Source organism: Thunnus thynnus, chromosome 18 (genome assembly GCF_963924715.1).
Source record: "Thunnus thynnus chromosome 18, fThuThy2.1, whole genome shotgun sequence".
Lineage (NCBI taxonomy): Eukaryota > Metazoa > Chordata > Actinopteri > Scombriformes > Scombridae > Thunnus > Thunnus thynnus.
In genome coordinates this window covers 10,510,044-10,530,346 of record NC_089534.1, presented here as the reverse complement: position 1 = coordinate 10,530,346, position 20,303 = coordinate 10,510,044, and the positions used below count along the sequence as shown (strand labels likewise).

Here is a 20,303-nt window from a genome sequence, read left to right as displayed (position 1 = left end):
TATATAGGCTAATTTTCTGTCTCTGCGGCTAGGCCACGGCTCGCAGTTTCCCTCTTTAGATGCTCTGTAAATCCTTTGTAGCCTAATGAACGTGGCTGCGATGTTCACATCAGTGAGTGGAAAAACTGTTTGGCTTTGACTGTGTTTAATTTAGTCAATTTTTATTTGTATTTATCTCTTTTCAGACTCTGTAAGTCAGGCCCTACGTGTAAACCTACAGTACAGACTCCGTCAGTTCTGTTTAGTGTCTCAATTTGTCAGCGCCTGTAACTACTGGAAAACCATTGGAAAGAGGATGTAAGCTAAGCATTAGCCTGCAGCATTTAGGCTGTCCGTGTATGTCAAATTTAACACGGGCTATTTTTCAAACAAGTTTAAATCACAGGTTGCCCACTGCTGACTCCCTTTTCCATTCATGAAGCGAGTCCTGCTGCAAAGTTATTAACGTGTTGCTGTGATTGTGCTTCAAACCACCGTTTTGTGCGATACTGAAAAATTAAGAAAGGAACTCAACTTAATTGAAAAATAACGAATTTACTTTGACATTCAAATTAATATGTTTCCTACTGTTTATTTATGTCTATAGGCTATTTTTTTATATTATTGTCATACATTCAAGAAAAGTAGCAACACAATTTTAAACGATGACTTCCGGTTTGTGCATTAAATTATACTCTCACGTGCAGGTGCGTTTTTACCTGGTGATTTTTAACGGCTCTGGGCGTAATTCAGCCAATCAGAGCTTAGCTCATTTATGCACGTGTCGTTTTTAAAAGTACATTTTGTCACTCAGAAGGTAGGCGTAACCCACTGCGCACTGAATAGGCTGTTTATTAAAAACCTTTGACATAATTACCTGTGGGCTTTGAAGGGACGCGGGGCAGGGGAGAAGTGCCGGTGCAGGGGAGTCTGGGTAATACATTGTTAACAGTTATTTAGCGCGTGCTAATGGGCACGTGGATCGCTGCCAGGGTTTTTATGGCGGAAGTGGCATGAGCGCTGGGAAGGTGCGTGTGTGTGTTTATGTGTATGTGTGTGTGTGTGTGTGTGTGAAAGAGAGAGAGAGACCTACATACAAAAGGTTACATTTTAAAGGGTTTCAGGAGTGATACTTTAACACAGATTTGTTATGTGTCACTTTGATCTTTCCTGAGGACAGACAGTGGTTTAGTAGACCTGGGAGAAGGAGGTGGTCCAACAGCATACAGATAAGGAGATGCAGCAGAGAGCTTCAGCCATTTGCCCCCCTCCAAATTCAGCGGCCCATCCTGGGAGGCCGAATCCAAGACAAGAACTGCCGAATCCCCCTTATGGCTCCACAGGGAAAGTCATGACTTGAACTCTATGCCTATCTGCAGTTGTGCCAACACTGCAAAGCAAACGAGCGGGGCCCCTGCGAGCATATCCTGCTTATGCTGGCCCAGAGTCTCTCGTCATCCAAGTGAAGTGACCCCTTCTCTCTTTCATAAAGTTAACCTTCCATTGAAAACTTGGTATTTACTGACGCGCTTGATAGAAATTGATGGATCTATGACATTTATTGAAATTTTTTTACGAGTCGGTTCTGGTCGTGACGCCGTTTATTCAGGCCTTTGTGCGCCTCGGATGTTATTCAAGTTGAACTCCTGCTCTGGCAGAAATGGCTTGTCACATACACACACACACACACACACATATGCAGTCAAAGAGAGACGCAGATGACTCAAGCTGTGTGTAACTCTGAGTTACAGCCTGAAACTGCTGCACTGGTGTTGGATTCACGCGTTTATTCACTGATCAAAAACGCATTGCTGAGCCAAGCCAGGTTGTAGCCTGGAGCCTACACAACCTATCACATCATTATTTTGATGAGATAAAACTAAAGGAAATTTATATTCATGAATAATGTCTATAAATAATTTTAATCAACGCCAAAGGTATGGGTTTGACAAATACTCTCATATCCATTATGAAAAAATAAACATATAGAACTAGCAGGGCTGTAAATCAGGAACAATGCTGGAATGTGAAGGAAAGAAAAACGTGTGTGCACGGAGTTTAAACATATGTAATATTTTTAGTTCCATCAGATTTGAAATCTTTTAACTAAATCTTGCGTAGCGTTCCTTCTTGTAAACGAGATATATTTGTTTCTATGAGACAAACCTCAGTTTATTTTCAAAAAGATGTTAAACAGATATACACAGTATAGTCGATCCCACGTCGGGTATGTTTTTTTGTTTCAGACATTCTAGCTCCTCATCACTTCAGCAGTGTCATGATTATGGTATTTATAGTCATTATTAACTCTTGTGAATAGTGCAGTAATTTTCTTTTCATTGGAAACAGGAACGTTCGGGGCTGAGAACGGAGGGGAGTTAAACTTTGGTGAGAAACGGCAAAGTTTTCAGTCAAAGCCATTCACTATAACCTGCTGCACTGACTCGGTCTGGAGCTCAAGCCTTTGTATTTGAGCTAATTGCTATCAAACAGTGACAGAATTAGCCAAAACGTTGCACAACGACGGGGACTCCGATATCTGAAAACACTGGCATCCTCTCTGAAGCACTACATTAGTTTTCAGCTTTTTCTTTTTAGAGTTTAGTTGTCCTCCACAGTGGAACTAAAAGCATTACTGTAGCATTAGTACGGTTATTACGGCTGGCTTATAATTACATCCAACTGATAACTTTCAGTTTTTTTGGCACTCATTGAAAAACTTGCTATATTGTGCACATTAACTTTACAGTTATCAGGATAGAGAGAAACCAGATGATATCGTTCTAGTGCAGAACTAAGAGATGTTCTAGATAATAAATGGTTACAGAAATAAACATGAGAAAAATCGCACACCTGATAAAAATCTAGACTTGGAAAAAAAAAATGCATTAGAGATATGTGTGTGGCTTTTTTCTATTTTATAGGATGCATATCTGCAAGCCAGCACCTTACTAAAAGGTGTCTGTTTTCTTTTAGTTATCAAACAAAGTGGTTCAGTGATGAAATTTAAGTAAATTCTAGCAGCATTCAGGTTAACTGTTGTGAGCAGTGCCGGTTGCCCAATTGGACACCCCCTGGCTTGCTGCAAGATTATTTAATTTCCATTTTTAAATGAAGAAATGAAGAAATGTTATGGTCGTTTTCAATGGATTTTTAGCTAAAAGGGCTTGTTAAACAATGCAAGACCATAATCTGTATAATGTTTTATGTAGGTTTGTTGTATGTAATAGACTTGAATGAGATCAACAAAGGTCAACAGCTCTGCAGGACTGGCTCCACTCATATTTAACCCAGTCAGCAGGAGACACACTCATACATATTTCTCAGGCTGATCTAAGGTCTATTAATTACAAATCCGAGTCATAAAATGCGGAAGTAAACTATTCATTTGCTGGCATTGAGCAGACAGTAAAACAGGTCTAATGTATCTGCACGGTCCAAGAGACATGCTGCTCTCAGTCTACATTGCTGCCAAAGTAACCTGCTTTTTAATCACCTCATAGTCTACACCTGGATGATTTATAGACGTGGAGTGATTGGTGGCAGGGTGGCCTACTGGTTCCTGTTCCTGCTGCTTGAACTTGGCAGGTGTGACCCCAGCCTGTGTCCTTGAGCAAGGCGCCAAACCCCTACCTGCCCAATCATTTTAAGATGCTTTGGATAGAGTCAAATGCAAATGTAATTTGTGTTATGCTGTTACACAGCAACAAAACAACTAATCTCATTACCTCACTGCCTCTTTCTTCTCCCTTCAAAGAGAGACGGAGAGGAGGGGCAGTCGAGATGGGAAAGAACAAGCGAGCAGGTGCTGTTTTTATGGCTTTCTCCATCCAGCGAAGAAGAGGTGAAAACATTTTCTCCTCTCACAACCCGTGAAACCACATGAAGACTCAATCTGCACTGTGTGTGTGTTTGTGTGTGCGTGCATTAGGTCATAAGAAGGGAGAAGTGTGTATGCAGAGGTTTTGATTACCCTGTATTGTTCAATGCCAAGGAATTCTTGAACACACCTCCCATAGGTGTGTGCATGTGTGTTAGTGTGCATATGTGAGTAGACTATCATTGTGTGTAATCACCTCTATAGCTTCCTGTGATTAGGCTGCATAATGAGCTGCTAAAAAGCACAAAGATTAGATTAGAACTATGGTTAATTAAACTCAAAGTACTTCAGTCTTTTTCTTCAAATGTTTCTCTCTTAGTTGCCCACACATACACGCAAACACACACATGCAAACACACACACACACACAGTCCTAACGAGCGTATAGCTCATCACGGAAACGCCGCAATTTGAAAATAACAACAATCATAAAAAAACCATACAAACATCTGCAGCTCGTAACTGACGTCTCAGGCCAACCCCAGCACACGTGCCTCTTAAAACTGGAGAACAACGGTTATTTTCATCTCTTAGATGTTGGAGTTTTATTTCTTTTCTCTTTCTCTGGCTCAACTGGAACCATTTAGGCGTTTTTTAATCAAAGAACAAAGTCGTTAAAATTGAGAATTGGCGGTGAAGGCGTCCGGTAAGCCCGCCTCTCCTCCCTCAACGTCCAGCCCAGCGCTAACTAACATTTAGCGCAGATTTAAGGAATGCCGTTTTATTACTGTATTTAAAGGTGCAGTTTGCAGAGTTTAGTGGCATCTAGAGGAATGGACTTGGCAGAAATGGAATATAATATTCATAAATATGTTTTCATTAGTGTATAATCCCATGAAACTAAGAATTGTTGTGTTTTCGTTACCTTAGAATGAGCCCTTTATATCTACATAAGGAGCGGGTCCCTTTCCATGGAAGCCACCATGTTGCACTGTCCTGTTTCTACAGTAGCCCAGAATGGACACACCAAACACTGGCTCTTGAGAGTGCCTTTCATGCCACCGTAGGTCCTCCTACACACTGGGAAGTGGAGGGTGAGGGGAGGGGTATTCGTTTTGTTGCAATCTGCAACCTCACCCTAAATGCCACTTAATCCTTTAAGGAATGTCTGTGTTAAAGCATGCACAAACATGCATGTATATCAGACAGTCTATATACAGTGTATAATACCATTTTATTCCATTATAAAAGACATTTTATTACCTTGTTACAAAAAAGCCATTGTTTTTTGTGTTTTTTCACCAGAGCCAGTCACTATTTTTAAGTCTTTCAGAGGATCTAATTGGTCGTAATGACACCATTTTCAGTGTTGAAAGACAGAACGGACTACAAATGGGACTCTGATGAGAACATCAAAGCTTCAGGAAGCATTATACAGTCATGAACAATAACACAGTCAGTGTAGACACACATGCACGTACTTTTATTCACATCCATGCATCCATAATATGAAACACAACAGGCTACTTATCTCTTTAAGTTTGGAACTGTTCACTATTTTCGTAAGTCACTTGTGGGAATATAACTAAGAACATTCATTTAAATACAAATTTGAGGTACTTTAGTTGACTATTTCTATTTCACTTCACACTTCAACTCTACAAAAATATTATAATTTTTGCTCCTCTACATTTACTTGACAGCCATAGGTTCTAGTTACTTCTAGTTACAAACTTTATAAAATATGATGAAGTGATATAGAATAAACCACCCAATAATAAATAAAATTGCCAAAAGATGCACTGAACAAGGCACTGAGGAAGAAGCTATCAAGTAAACATGGATTTAAACAGTGCGGGATTCAAAATACTTTGCAAATGTTTTATGAGGAAGAAAATGCATTCAGCGCATTTGTTAGGCCACAAGGATACACACAATCTAAACATGAAGTTTCCGTTTACATTGTGCAAGACTGTTTACATTGGATGCAAGACTTTAAACTGCAATCGAGCATTTTACAGTGTGATATTGCTGCTTTCACTTAAATAAAGGATCTGATCTGAGCATGCAAATATATTTACTATAGTAGCCAGTAAATAATATGAATGACAGAGAAGATTTAATCAGGTCTTGTGTGGTACTTGGCAACAAAAGAAGATCCAGTTTCTGAGTAAAGAGTTTAGTAGAGCTTTTTTACTGTCAGTGATTGGCAGTCCATCAACAGGGTTTATACACACACACACACACACACACACAAAAGCATCACATTTTGTGCACAAGTGCATGTATATACAAATGTCTGTGCACGTGTATATATGCGCTCGTCTGTGTTTGTAGCCATATAGCTGCAGTGATACAGCCTCAGGGCGAAATGTGTTTTTGATATAGAGTCTCTTCCTCTCCCGGCATGCTTCTAATACTCTCCCTCTTCCCAGGATAACAGGGTCACAGCATGGAGACCTCAATGACTCCACACCTGGAATAACACCACCCAGAATATCCGCTCCGCTCCGCCTGTGAGCTGGTGTGTGCGTGTGTGTGTGTGTGAGTATGCAAGTGTGCGAAGGAGATAGGAAAAAGAGGAAAAGAGTGAGAGTGGCTTTATGAATGACAGAAACAGGGAGGTGGTGTGGTGCAGTCAAGTCATCTGTCTCGCTAATTTCTTTTTCTCTCTCTGTCTCTCTCTTTGACACATACTCAGGCAGAAAGCAAGTACTCTGGTGTTTTTTTGCGATGGCCAGTTTTGCAGCGGAGGAAATATGAAACACCCTAAGGCATTTGTCAGCGGTCAGTCGCATGTTCAAGCTCTTTACTGGTGAGCGTGTGTGTTCCTAAGCATTTTTTAAACGCGCACTCTCACAAACCCCCGTGCGTCACTCTTCCTCCTGATACACTGCTGAGGTCTGATTAATAAAAGATGAGTTTAGGGGAAGTATGACTGTTTTGACCCCCTCCTCCCTCCCTCCCTCCGCCACGAAAAGACGGGATGAAAGACGGAGAGAGAATAAAAGCGGAGCGAGAGAGGGCAGGGTCCACTCTGATCACCCCAGGACCACACTGTGAATGGGCCGTTCACCCAGAGAGAGAGAGAGAGAGAGGGATGGAGAAAGAGAGGGATGAAGTGAGGACACAGAGAGAAAAAGCAAGAGAGAGAAAATTCATATCCACCACTGTTTGATGCCTGTGGTGTGCCTGTGTAACTATAGCCCTCTGTCTTTAGCTTGCTCCTTTCCCCTCTCACTCCCAAATCCCTCTTTCCCTTTTTCTCCCAGACAACCCCCCCTCTCTTCCACCATCACTCCCTTTTTTTTTTTTTTTTTATATCCCTCTCTTTGCCCTCTTCCTGCTGATCTGTGCCAACCACCATGAAACCACTGCCACATTAGAGCCTTTAACGGGCACTGCCTGGCATCCTGCTCTGTCCAAACATATTATAGCCTAGTGGCACACGCACATGTGAGTGTGTATATGCCTCCGTTTTATACAGTTTTCTGAATTCAAAACTATAGGGTTTCACTATATATTAAGGGCTGGGGGGATATTCTTCATCCCAGCAAAACTGCCACGTGTCATTGTGGCTCCAAATAAACTGCAAAGATGTTGACTGCTTCTAACATATTGTGGACGGAGAAGTCGGCAAATAAATGGTTCACATATACCGACAGAAAAGTGATATTAAAGCTGAAGAATTTACTAGGAATATGGTTTGGACTGATGTTTATAGAGTGGAATATTATTACATTTCTTCTCTATTCTGTACTAGTGTAGTATTATAAAAAAAAAGACTGAGCTTTGTTTTGTCTTTTATGGCTTTTTTTTGTCAATCTTCATCCGTCAGTTCAACTTTGCAGACGACACAACAGTCATCTCCCTCATCCGAGACAGACAGGAGTCCGCATACAGACGGAAGGTCACACAGATGACCTTGTGGTGCGGTCACAACAACCTGGAGCTCACACATGCTCAAAACTGTGGAGATGACAGTGGACTTCAGGAGGAGCCCCCCCATCACTGCCCCCCTCCCTCCTCCTCGCCATACTCAACAGCACTGTGTCGGCTGTGGAATAGTTCAGGTTTCTGTGCTCTACAGTCTCCTAGGACCTGAAGTGGAAGTCCCACATCGACGCAGTCATCAAAAAGGCCCAGCAGAGGATGTATACAGCCTGCCTCAGGAGCTGCTGCATTCTGCAGTCATCGAGTCTGCACATCCATCACTGTCCGGTGTGGATCGGCCACCAAACAGGACAGGAACAGACTACAACGGACATTCAGGTCTGCAGAAAAGATTATCGGTGTTGACCTGCCCCACCATCCAGGATCTGTGCACCTCCAGAGTCAGGAAACGGGCAGGGAAAATCATTGCAGACCCCTCACACCCTGGACATAATCTGTTCCAACTTCTCCCCTCTGGTAGGCGCTACAGAACACTGAACACCAAAACCACCAGTCTCAGGAACAGTTTCTTCCCCCTCACGTCACTCTTATGAACAGTTAACTCACTGTGGCACTATGCAATAACCCTGGAACATTATAATACCCACTGCACCAACAAATTATACACATTTATTTTAGTCTCAAATACAAAACGTGCAATACATTTCACTCACTACTGTATATCTGAACAGGCTGTATATACTGTATATATAACCAACTACTATACAGTATGTATATAAAGTAACAGCTTTTTTCTTACCATTTAATTTTTATCTTGTCACTCCTCTTTAACAGTTCACAGAAACAGTTTCACGTAGTCGTTCCTTGTGCACATATTTCTGAAGATTGTTGTGTTGTTGTACTGTGTACAACAAGTACTTTGAGAGACACTAAACTGGAGTCAGATTCCCTGTATGTGTAAATATACTTGGCCAGTAAAGATGATTCTGATTCTGATTTATCGATCCATCCCTCCGATTCTCAGTTTATTGGCCCATCTGTTCATCTATTGTCCATTCATCATTTATATATTTGAGAAAATTAAATGTTGTTGACTTTATTCTACCCGCACACCAGCTGAGACACTGGCAGTCCTTCACTCAAACCCTCTAATTACTCCAGAAAACTATGCATGTTTACTCAGTTGAGACGTTAGTGTGTATGTGTGTGCAGCCGGACTCACCATCAGCTAGCCAAGTCTTTCAGTCTTTCATCTTTCACATGAACTGACCATCTGAACATTGTGTCACACCCACACACACACACACACATACACACACATGCACACATATACACAAACACACACACACACACACACACACACATAGCAAATCATAAAATCCTCACATGCGCATGTTTGTGTTGTGATTCGTTAATGAGGCATTGAGGATGTTGCTCACGCCTCACTGAGGAGGATGCAGCTGGACGGCACTGACCACTCCTGCTGACATCACACCACCGCACCACAATAATGCTTGTTTGTTTGTGTGTTGTTTAGTTACATGGAGATGAGATAGCCTGTTTGACAGATTATTTTTACAACACTGAAGCAGGAGTCTATTAACTATAGCCTATTAACTGGCTATAGTTAACAGGAAGATTGTCTTTCAGTGTGAGGATCCCTTCTCATATCCTCTTAACCCCTGCTGGCTCCAGGAGTACTAATCTGTACCTGATACTGACCTCTGACCTCCTTGTGGAGAGGGGCAAACACTGGGAGAACTTTGCAGTCATTAATGCAAACAGAAGAAACACAACAGTCATTGATCAAAAATATCAGGTGCACAGAAGCACTACTAATTACAAATTCCCCAGGAAAATTGGTTTCTAATACTTGCTTAAACCTGAAATAACTGATTTTTTTGCCACTTGGGGGCAGCAGAAACAAGTTGTCAACGACAAATCATGAAGTTTATAAGTTGATATGTTGAACTTGTTGGCAAACAGTTGCTTATTTTTAGATTTTTTTTCGCTGAAAACAGCAACCTGCTTTAGCTGAACACAATGCTATGAGAGCACTGAGAGTGAACCAAAACAGTAAAGTTGCAGGCTGGACAGCTAAACAATTAACCGAATATAAATATTAAGCTAATAATTCTCTTGAGTTCATCGCTACTAGCGCCGCCTCTCACATTCCACATTGTAATTTAATACATTGCTATTATAAAATATCAGTTATAGCCGTTTAAAGCTTGCATTTGTCAATATTCTTACATGAACAATGGATGAAATTACTGTATAATGTGAAAGAGGTTGCTTGTAATGATGTACCCACAGAGAATTATAACCAAACTCTGCAGTTCCCCTCAACTCTATCAAGTATTTTAGTTTCTTTCAGGTCCTTGTTTTGGTTTTCCAGCAAGCAAACTTTGTTCTCATCAATCCCATTTTCCATCGTATATGCTGATAAACCCACTGTGCACTTCCTGCTCAGCACCAGCAGGCAGATTAAGTTAGCAACTTGTTGCATCTTGACTTAAAGATGCTTCAGGTGACCAGGAACACAACTCCATGAATACTAATGTTGCTCAATGTATGCTAGATGAATAAACAGGCAACTTTTTTTGTTGAGCTATTATTGCTATTTGCTTTCTTCCCAGTTCTACCTCCCTACCCTGTATTTATTACAACCATAAAAAAACAAGTGCACTTTTATCCATAACATCAGCGATTCACTTTGTGTGTTGATATAATAAATCTCGTTATATGCAAAATGTTCTACAATTCCAGTGTATGACGGATGGATCCAAATAACGCTGGTTCATGATAGCTAGAGATAGATAGAGTATACCTTGCTCTTCCTCACCATCTGTTTATTATTCACACATCAATTTGTCTTGTCACCTGAGTGATGAGGCCCAGCTGTATTCATTCTTAGCTACATTGATCACAATGAGGTGCATAAGGTGTGTTTGATGGAATAAGTAGTGCCTGCGTGACAAGAACACACACTTGTACTACACACACACACACACACACACATCGCATCTCTTACAAATGAATTGTTACACAAAGCCACAGCATTAAGCTACAGAATCAGACGTTCGTTGCCTAAATTTGTTCTGACTGTAGTGCTATGAAAGCCTGTTTTCAGAGGTTCCTAGCACCACTGAGCCAAGAAAAAGTCCTTTGGTAAGAAATACACAGATTAGCAGCAGGCATTACTGTCAGGGAGTATCAGTGTCCATGTCCTTTGACTCTATGGCTGTGTAAACAACATTTATAGGTTTATTAAAAACACCCCTGTGTTACTGGGTGTTGTAGGAACAGTTAATGGTGTATGTGACAGTTTGTTTCCCTTTCATAATGGACTCTGAGCAGAACAGGTAATTACATGAGGCAGTCTCTTGGGCAGCGCAGGGATGAATGTGTGTTTACCAGCCTGGGAAAACATATAATCTGAGTGTTGGAGCCTCAAAATATCTAGGGTATTAGTGACAAATATGGCAAGCATAATCGCAAACATCCTAATGATATTCTATCCTCACTCTTTATACTCTCTTTTCGTTTCTCTTCTAATCTGTCTCCATCTGTCTCTTTCACATTCCTCCTCTATCCCTCTATCTCTTCGCCTCTCTTTCTCCAGCGTCAGTTTTTATACATTTATCTTACTTCCCTTAACAGCGTGTTGCCTGTATTTCAAACTGCGTGGACAGAGGTGCAGTGGGAAAACAGATACTGTAATTATTTCATAAATCAAGCGTGTAGAGGACTGTTGAGGAGTCCTGGACATACTGTGGAGGAGTAGTCATGCATTCTGTGGCTTTCCACAGGCCTTTGGGTCAAAAACTAATGCTCCACACTGTGTCTGTTTGAAGAGACCAATGCACAGATAGTAGACAGACAGACAGGCAGCGCTGATATATGCTTTTTTTTTTTTTGTTGTAATACTTTATATTGTGCTTGCTTTTGAAGCTGGAGCCATAGTCAGACTTATGATTTAGAGCTTGGATTCTTCACAGTAGTTTACAACCTTAAATGGGTCATGTTTCTTTTCTGCTGAGTTTTAATATGTTTTCATCAGCCTTGGCTCAACAGCATGAAACACCATTTTTTATATGGGTTCTGATCTGAAAATGTTTTGGAAACCTTGACTTTATGATGCACTCGGCTCCAAAGCTTAACAACAGAGACTAGTTGAGATGTTTTCCCCTGCGGCTCAGTCAGCATCACAACTGCTGGTGTATCAGATGGTGAGGGACAAAAAACAATCAAACTGTTTTGTTTCGTTCGAATATCAGTAACTCATGTCATGACAGAGTGACATAATAATCTGAAATCTCATAAAAAATTGTTGTTTGGTAATTGTTGGAGGCAGAATCAGTCAGAGAATATCAATCTCTAAAGTAAAATACATATTTGCCTTGAAACTACAGTAGGCAAATTGACTTTCAATTACTTTCATATCGGTGTACAGTTTACGTCCAGTGCTGGCAGTCAGTGAGGTGGGGTGCCTTTCATGCAGCAAGGTGGATTGTAAAGTAAGCATTTGCAGCAGCCTCCATGTTTTTTTTTTTCAATGTAAACGCGACAGCCACTGAGTTGCAGCAGGGAGAGAGAGGGCCGTGTTCGGCTATTTGCAGCTGCCATGTGACTCGAGATTGGTTGAACTTTTCCCAGCTTGCTGCCATGGCTTCCCGTGTGACCATGGCAACCACAGAATCCACAGAGGAAAACAATGCAGGAGCTAATTTTACTGGTGTATGAGTTTCCTAATTTACACACTACTTCAGCGAGGGAACAAACATTTCAATCAACAAAAACGTTTGGGGGAAAAATATCAACTTCAAAGTTTGATGAAGTGATCCAGGCCAATAAACAATGTTTATAATATTAGTTAGCGAAACTTGCTATAATAATCATGACATATTGCAAACCATTCCTTCTGCTCCAAGCTACAACCCCTGGTAACATCATGATGAGATAAAAATAGGTGGAAAGCAGCAACCTCTAGGGAAAGACTGGACATAGCCAGTAGCCAAGGTGGCAGAGTTGCACCATGCTGTATTATATATTTTAAGCATACTTTAACCATGGTCTTTCCCTTAACTTAACCATACCATAGTTGCAGTTGGCCGTTAAAGAGGTTGTTGATTGACTGAATGAAATCTGGGGTTTTACAGAATCGTCCAGTATCAACATTCTGCCTGGCGATAGAGTTGCGTGTTTCTACCCATCACTGAAATTAGGAAAAAAAAACTAAAGGAAAACCCACATTCACAAATAATAAAAGTATGTTTATTTAAACTGCAGATATGATCAAAAGGAAAAATATAAAACTGTATAAAGAGTAAAAAAAAATGAGTGCATTTTTGAACTTCAGCTGCTTTTTTGTTGACGCCTCTCTATAAACGGGTGTGATTTGACACTTCTAGAAATTCACACAGTTATGTGCATTGAAGAAGCACAGAAGACGAAGGAGTAGAGGACACGTTGAAAAATGTAGTCGGGCATATCTTGACAGACAAGGGAAGAGGGATTGTTGAAGTACACTCAGTTGTTTTTTTGGAAAACTGGCCTGATGTTATCTGTGGATCAGACTGCAGCAGCTAAATCCTCCTAAATACTATGAGGCGGTGAGAGGACCAACACAGCGAGCAATCGAAACGCAGTGAAAGGGGCTGAAATGGGAACCAGAGAAACAACTCTGTGGACACAGCAAATTTACTCCTAATAGACTATGACAAGGACCCATTTTTAGTCCCGCGGTTTTGGGTTTGAGTGTGTGAGTGTGTAGACAGTCCAGGAAAAGAGATCATTGTCTTGTGATGATAGATGGAGCCTGTGTGCTATGGCCACCGTTAACCTTAGTCACATGTTCCTCCATGAGTTCAACATTTGATATGAAGGTTTTCAGCAGCTCCTTTGTCCCGCTGTCCTCTCCTCTCATGATACGAGGGGATTTCTGAACAAGCTTCGTGGAGTTTTCTTTAAGCAGAGTTTCCGTTGTTAAACAGTCTGTTAAGAATCAGCTCAGGCGCACCGCATTTCAGTCCTCTTGCCTCGCTCCTCTCTCTCTCTTTCACTCCCTTTTTTTTTGTCAACAACCCACTTAAAGAGTAGAGTAATAAATCATAAGAATTTTAATCAGGCTTTTAAAAAGTCTTCTCTCATTTGCCCTCCAAGGAAGTTTTTTACGCCCCCCCCCTCCCTCCCTCCATCTTTCCTCCTCCTCTCCCCCCTCCATCCTTCTTTCCTCCAGCCCTCTGTCCCGCACCTCCCTTCGCTTGTCGTATGCGCTCATGCATGATGGTCTGAACTTGATAGACGCTCAGAGGGCATCGTCAAGAGAGCTCTTAGCATGTGCGTATAGTGTGAATGATGGACAGAGTACGTGTGGTCTCTCTGATTGGGTTTCATGCACGTTTTTCATCTCTTTCTTTTACATATTGTGTTGCTACACATCAATCTAGCTTTCAGATCTTTCTCGCTTTCATCTCTAGCTCTCATTTTATTCTCATCTACAGCGAGGAATGTGTTAGTTTTATGTAAAGTCAGCACATGCCAACTGGCCTGTGATGTCGATGCCAAAGTATGACGGAAGGATTTGATGACGGATTTGAACTCGCGGATTGAAAGGAAGTAAATAGCTGCACAGAGAAAGCAAGTGGAAGGGAGATAGAGAGTGGTGGAGAGTTTTGGGCGTCTGAGCCTGTCATTACCTTATAAAAGTTTGCTGGGAAAGGGGGATGGAAGAAGGGGACACAGGGAAGGGAGGGGCTGAGTGCAGGGTGTGTAATTTAGGCAAAGGGATTTTTAATGAGGGGAGATCTCTGCAGGTAACTTCCTCTCCTCCCGCTTCCCCGCTCTCCCCCATCTTCCTCCAGTGTGGGGGGAGAGGCCCATCTGGTTGGACTAAACAGCAGATTAGCACATTAGCACTGGAGGACGGGCAAGCAGGCACCACGGGAAAAGACCCAAGCTAACATATGACATTGGCGCACATGGTGTACGACTCATTAAAGGCAGACATAAAAGTTGCACTAAATTAAAGGCAAACTCCATCCGCCTTCATTAACAGATGGTAAAAGTTTGACTCATGATTGCAGCTCTTATACTTGGTACACAAGCATCTTAATGCAGCACACATCTGAAAAGGTTGCCTTTGTTTCGATGGAGCAAACAGGCTACATAAAGGAACAACTATTTCTCCTAATTTATACAACTATTTTGTGTTAGAAAATACATCGAGGAAGAAACACATTTTCCTCCATGCAGATGGTTCTGGTTTCATCTGGCACGGTTTTGAGATATCCACCACTGAGACCTGCCACCAAACCCAATACAATCAATGTGTATGGGATGTGGTTTGTGGTATAAATTGGAAAATTACGAAAAACCGAACAGAGATGTCACTTTCTAGAAACAATCACCTAGGCACTCAGGATAATCCACACACTTAGTCCACAGCTTTTTGGAGAACTTTTTTTTTTTTTTTTAACCAAAATATGACTGCCAATAGTGTCAACACCGTTTAGAGAGAGGGGTACACGGGGAAAAAAGGCTATGATTTGGGTGAACTGGCCTTTCAAGCTATTTTACCCACTAAGAAAACCAATCTTATTACCAAACATGTCTGTATTCAACAGTTCTGTAAAACCCTGATTTTAGTTGAGTTTTAGTAAAAGGGGAAAAACAATAACTTAATCAAAAGTCATCATTTATGTTTGATGGGCAGCTGAAATGGGATTTCCAGTGTTGTACAAGGCTTACAGAAAGTCAGGATCACCAAGATGTTTTTGCAAGTTTCAATCAACAGTCTGCCCAAGTCTGTCTCAAAGATTATTATTGATTGATTCTTGAGGTTATGTCAAAGTTAATGATCAAATAACAGAGTAAAAACATGCCTGATGCCTGGTTAAATCCTGGTTCAAGGTTGCTCGTCGGTAAGGACTATGCTTGGTCTTGGACTTGTGCTGAGGTGGTCTTGCTGTGGTTTTGTTTGGATTCATTTTATTGTTCAAATAGTATTTTTTTTGTTTTATTGTTGTAGTGTTTAAAAGTACCAAAATTTGATTTAAAAAAAACTTTTCAGCAGCTCATCCTTATTTTTTCTCCTTCTCTTGGACTTGTTTCTTTTTCCTAATTATCCTCCATAATGAGCTGCTAAAGAGAACACAGATTAGAGTTGGTTAAACGCAAAGTAATCATGACTTTCTTCCCACCTCCCTCTCACTTTAGAGGGTGGAGAATGATTGAAACATGTCACAGGTACGCAGGTTAGATTTTTTCTGGCCTCGTTTTTTATGATTCAAGGGAACTAAGCTGTGAGAAACTACAAAGTTGCCAGGCATGACTGGGAGGGGTGCTGTGTGTGCACATGTATGTGTGTGTGTGTTGTAATAAAGTGGATCCTGTTGCGAGGTGTTGAGTTAGGAGCTGCTAAAACAGCCACATCTGAGACTGCAGCTGTGTGAAGCCATAGGAAACACATCATCATCTGTGCTCCTGGTGATGGGCAGGGATCGGAGAAACTAGTCCCACCCATAAGTACCTGCTACTACAGGTCACACTCAGGCTCCATGTTTAGTACGTGCCACACAAACTTAAAGCTGCCCTAATCAATTTTTTATATTAACTATAAGGTCAGATGACTCCTGCAGAGAATTATCACCAGTCTCTGCTGTTCCCCTCAGCTCTATGTGGCATTTTAGCATCTTTTAGCTAATTGCTTTGGCCTGCAACCTTACTGTTTCAGTTCAGTCTCACCACTCTCTCACTCACTCACTCTGTCAATTTTGTTTCCAGATGCAGCTGCTTTTAGCAAAAAAAAGCTCTGTTAACCAACTTTAGGCTACCAGACAGCAAACAAACAAGTCAGCTGGTGAGCATAGTAGAGGATTTAGCAGCTAAAGATCCAGATATTTCTCTCAGGAGTCGGTGGAGACCAAAACAGAGCTAAAAGGAGAGAAAATATTGGACTTATATTTGTCAGGATGCCTCAAACATTACAATAAATTCTCGTGTTCCTCTGTGCCTGCTGCATGTATGAATGAGCAACTGTTTGCTAACACATTAGCCATATCAACTTACTATCATGCTAATATGTCATTGTTTTTACAGCTTGTTGCTCATCCCCAAAGCTGCCAAAAAAACAAGGTTTAATTCTTTATGGGAAGACAGATTGGCCTCAAACTTCTTCATCTTGACCTGTGGATTCATCAGAAACTGACCCATAACCTTCTTTGCAGTTCAACCAAGACTTTGCCGTGATGACCTGAATTTGTAACGATGGCTACTATGATTCATTGGCTGGAACCAGCCTGGTTTAGCAAAGAGGAGAGCAAAATGAACATATGGGTGGTATTTCTTTTACAAAGTTGCCAACGTATCATGCCAGCATCTCACATGCTAATGCAGCTGTGTGGAGGTGAAGCACACACACACACACACACACATGCACTACTCTTACATTCACAAATATAGGCCTGCCTTTGTTAAGTCAGAGTACACATGCACAGTTGTACACCAGTTTAACGACCTCATTTTGCCTGGCCAACGAGGTGTGCTATTAACAACATAACACATGCTTAATGAATACACACACATACACACACACTCTTGTGCATGCTGTCTCAATACACAAAGTATTACCTAGTTAACACAGACACAGTCAAACACACCTACACCTAAACACACACAAACACAAACTAATTTTGCCAGACTATTTTAACACACACTAATGAAAGAGAACAGACTTTATTAGCTCTCTGTAGCAGCCAACACCCCACATACCTAATCACGTTCACACAGACACACACGCAGAAACACATGGGCATTTTCCTGCACATGTCAAAACAAAGATATTATAGACGAAGCAGCTGAGATTTGAGGCTGGGAGCGGTGTGAATAATTGCCTATAATTCCATTTCCTGTTGGTTGAGGTGAAGTAACTCAGTGCCATCCGAACATCCATCTGGTTTCTGTTTCCATCCCTGGACCCCTCGCTGCTCCACCAGCACCAACAGCACTTCCATTACTACCATTACACCCAGCTTATCTTCCAACATGGTGTATGAGCAGCTTTTTATACCATGGAAATCAGGTTAGATGAGGAATAAAAAGTAAAGCAAAATCAGGAAAAAATGTGCTCCATCCTTAACCCCGGGCTGGCAAACATGAGTGCGCTGTGTGCAGTTTATTGATGACAATAAACTCGCTTTAGCTTTGATGAATTTAATAAGTGGATTTAACTGATCTGCATTTCTTCTATTCTAATTGCATTCTTATATTTGCTTAGCAGTATTCTGTTTCTTTTCCTGCTGCAACCACTCAGTTCCCCTTCAGGAATTGTTTTAGCTCCATCCAATCATGTTTTAGCTTATCTCATCCTCAGGCAGAGTCAGAGGTGCTCATAGCCAGCTGTCAGCTGGGACAGCAGAGGGAGGGAGGGAGGGACGGAGTGAGGGAGAGAGAGAGAGAGTCAGAAAAGTACTTATTCAAACCCTCACATAATAGAGGTCATTTCAACATCACATGTGCAGATGACCGAAAATACATGTGCAGAAAATGCAGAGAAAAAACAAAGTGCTGTTTTGATAGGGTATTTAAATTAAGATTAAACTAAAATTTCTTTTTACTGCGCATTTTTTTAATTTGTGGCCAGTTATATTGTGCATCAATTTTTCTGTCCCTATATGCTATTTGCAGTTTAAAAAAAGCTGTGATGGAGAAACAGAGAAAGAACACAGCATCGGTTTTACTTAACAACGCTTTGAAAGACGGTTTGAGTAATTTTCTACACTTTAAACAAAGAGGCTTCACTTATGACACATCACGACTTTGGAAAACAAATTATGAGTCGAGCTTTTATGGACACTATACATAAAACAAAGTGTGTGTGTGTGTGTGTGTGTAGGGTTTGTGTGCATGGGAATGGAGTTAACATTGCTAAGTGGTCAGGGCATCACGGCGGGTAGAGCTGGCAGCGCCTTTACTGTCCAAATTAAAACTGCAGAAATCACTGCAACAATTGAGAACAGATTTCCACCGAGGTTCCTTAATGACATTTTCAACCCGTTACCCTACAAACACACGCAAACAGATACAAACATATGCTCACACACACACATGCATAGGCTACCAACCAAAATGTAACACATACTCACAAACGCTAATGACCTACTAAGCAAAAGCTTCAGGGATATCTCATCAGCGAACAGGTTGTAATTCATAACATATTCACTCAGAGGGTTTCTGAGTGTGTGTGTGTGTGTGTGTGTGTGTCTGTGTGTATACGTGTGTGTGTGTGTGTCTAGTGGGCATCAGAAAACACACACCCGCTGTTCCAGTCTGTTTCCTCCCCATAAAAAGCAACACTTAGCACTTCATTCTCAAGCAGTTCTGACAACATTATACAGGTTAGTTTAAGAGAAGAGAGGAAAAAAGCAAAGCCAGAGAGGGAACGGGGAAAAAGATCGAATGAGGGGAAAAAAAAAACGGAAGCCTGGTCACTCAGCTGGGAATATTCAGAGAATTGTTTTTAACGAGTTAAATAAATTCTCCCACAAATGAGGTGAGGGAAAGAGAGAGGGGCAGGCTGAGGTGGAGAGAGCTAAAGAGTGAGAGAGAAAGAGGGAGGTGAAATTAAAGTGAGTGTTTGGCGTGGTGTTGGGAATATTTTACAAGCTGCATTAATGGCTGTTCTTAAAACACCGCTATTAAGAAACGGCCATAATGTTGTATATCATGGGCGATTATGTTCACACACACAGGCTTACACAACTAAACACTCTCATTACACACACATACAGACATGCACAAGCCAAAGCAATTAAATGTGTGCTGGTCCAACGCCTTTTGTGTAAATAGCAGCTTCCTCCTGCCCAAACAAACTGCACCTCTTCTTCTCCAGCACGCACAATGCGGCCATTCACACTGTCCTGCTGCAACTGATTGTGAAACTGATTTCTGAGTCTTCGGCCCAGTCTCTTCGATCTCCGTACAAATAAAACAACTTTACACTTTCAAATGGCGTGCAGTGTGTACGCCAAAGTCCAATTTTGCGTGCAGGTGATAGGCCAATCCTTCCCATGGAAGTGACGTCAGTTTAATGCGACTTTCTTCTGTTTTATAACTTGATTTTTGGCTTATTAGGAGGAGGCAGGTTGGGTGGATGGCTAAATAATTTGTTGGAAAATAATGTGTTGGCAAAAAGCTGCTGAAGCAGCTGGGGAACACTGTTTGTGACCACATTGGGCATTTTAACCAGAGATTTTTAATGTCCAATTGAGACATTTTTACCACATTTTACTGTTTTAACCCAAACCATGATCTTTCCTTAAACCTAACCAATGGCGTTAAATGAGACACAAAAATCTTTTTTAAAAATGCAGCGTTAAATTGGCCTATCACCTGCATGCAAAATTGGACTTTTGCGTATACACTGCATGCAATTTGAAAGTGTAAAGTCGTGTTATTTGTACACAGATTGTGAGACCAGGTCTTGGATGAGAAAATATCATATATTGCTGCAGCTGATGACACGAGCCAACCCAAGTTGAGTCGGGCCTTTTGCGGTTGAGCATCGGCACATAGGGCTGTGTCCTGGCATTATAACGCCAAATGTGAG

The 20,303-nt window shown here is 41.3% G+C and overlaps 1 protein-coding gene across 2 annotated transcripts in view; it reads left to right on the top strand.

Annotated features, from left to right (window-relative positions):
• The window catches only part of LOC137169031 (hormonally up-regulated neu tumor-associated kinase homolog A), a 129,497-nt gene that overhangs the window by 88,855 nt on the left and 20,339 nt on the right, over nucleotides 1–20,303 (top strand). The window lies entirely within an intron of this gene.